The 2,045-nt window shown below is 51.1% G+C and overlaps 1 pseudogene; it reads right to left on the bottom strand.

The window, feature by feature from the left end:
* Positions 1-355: 355 nt before the first annotated feature.
* LOC116896033 lies at positions 356-1,830 on the bottom strand (annotated as a pseudogene).
* Positions 1,831-2,045: the final 215 nt, after the last annotated feature.

Raw genomic sequence — 2,045 nt, 5'->3', positions numbered from 1 at the left:
TGCTGTCCCCTTCTAAGATCAAATCTATGTTATCTTGTGATGGGGAAGGTTAAGGGTAGAAATTGTCTCATGGGGAGATGAAGAAAGATAAAAAAATATTATCCCCAAGGGATTAGCAGGGAAATTTGGTTGGTGTTGTAATTTTGTTATTTCATCTACACTTCCATCTAGGCCTGTGTACACAGGATGGTGTGACACACAACTGACAAAACAACCGAGCCATTGGAAGAATTGATCATTTTCACATTTCATGGCCCTGCTAGCCATTTTGCTGACTGATTGGGGCTTCATTTCAATGCCCACACTTTTCTCGCCGATTAGATATTTTACTTTAGCTTTTGCTCGCTCATCTGCCTCAAAATAGCACACAGTTATTGGATACCTGGTAGTGTGTGCTGTCTGTACTTGATGAGCATTATGCCTGTCAGACCAGAAAAACAACAGTGGATCAAATTTGGGTTCACTGACAGCAAACTGGGCTTTGCCTTCCTGGAAAAATTCGAATGATACCTCCACTTACCTTGGCGTCCCAGTTTTTATTTAGATAATGCATACAGGTCATGAGTCTTCCTTCTCCAATTGGGTTATTGATGTGATGGACATAGCCTATTTTGTTGCCTGGGTAACAAGCAACCATGGCTTGCCGCTGCCCGACTCTGAACTGCACTGGTTCAACATATTAGATGGCCAAATCCAAATATCCCCCCATGTCACGTCAATGAAAAGAAAAGCAGACTCAACGCAGACTAAGCCCTCTGGGAAAGGAAAGCATCTTCTGCTCAGGTCCTCAAGCCTCGGCTCAGCAGACCAGTCAGCATGATACACCAAGAGGATAGCATCCACAGAGGAGCGGAGTGCCCTTGTGCTCTGGGTATATACATGGGACCAGTTAATGCTGGACAGAGATTCAACAGAATCCCTTGGTCACCTGACCAATAGCAGGGCGTGTCCTATCCGCAGGCAGAACTTCACCTGCTGCGGGTCAGCATCACATCTGGATATCCTGTCAGCACGGGAAATTCGTTTTCGTTCCTCAGGGTGACCCAGAGCGCTCACCAGAGGGCTAATGGAGTATGACAAGAATTGGGGACCAAAGTTTCTTTCAGCAGTTTATCCTCTAGTGCTCAGCTCCCCGCTGCTGCGGGGGATCAGTCGTCCATGCTGCTCATGAGCAGGGCGATAGATGGTCTCTTTGTCATCAATCCAGGTGATCTGTTCCTGCTGGATGTCCTTGGAAGAGTCACACTCTGACTGACCAGCTGCCTGTATGTGAACTTGCCAAAGCCTCTCAGGGCGTTCACCTCTTCGATGATCTGCTGCCTCGTCTTTCTTCCCAGGAAGTCGTCCATTATGCAGATGTTGTACTTGTTCATGCACAACACAATGCACTACCAACGCCAGTTTCATCACAGGCAGAGGCTTCGTTTGCCCATTGGGCTACAGCTCTCCACCAGGACTCAGCGCCTCCCAGGGGCCGCCGACCTGGGAACACAGGCTGCCTCACTCACACCCAGAGACGTGCTAGGCGGAGGATCCTAGTAGCTGGGCCGTGGTGGGCCTGGACTGTCCTTTCCTTCACCAGGCCCTGAACCAGGTATTCACCAGGCCGCACCGCTCCCCTCCCTGTGCAGTAGCAGGCTTACACAGCTCTGGGTTGCCCCACCGGGCAGGGTAGTAACGTGGGGCAGTGCACATCCAGCTGCGCTTTGGGGTCCTCTCTGCCCTGCACACCAGCTTGTGCTTCTTGCAGCAGTGCCTACAGCACGGCAGGTTCTCCATTTTCCTGCACAGCTCTTGCAACTGCCAGTGGCACTCGCTGGCACTAGGCATGCTGTGCCTGCCTCTGTCACTGGTTTTGGCCTTAACTGCCTTGCCTGGAGCTGTCCAGCACAGCAAGGTGCCTGAGAGAGTGAGTACTGCAGGGAGCAGGGGTCCATTGGGTTGTATCTTGGTCAGCAGGCAGGGCAAGGGCCTGTGGGCAGCGCACACAATCCACCCCCGCTGAAAGTACACTTTGGCCTGATGGACTCCATTTTTAAATTCAC

Source organism: Rattus rattus, chromosome 3, assembly GCF_011064425.1.
Source record: "Rattus rattus isolate New Zealand chromosome 3, Rrattus_CSIRO_v1, whole genome shotgun sequence".
NCBI lineage: Eukaryota > Metazoa > Chordata > Mammalia > Rodentia > Muridae > Rattus > Rattus rattus.
This window is presented reverse-complemented; position numbering and strand designations above follow the sequence as displayed.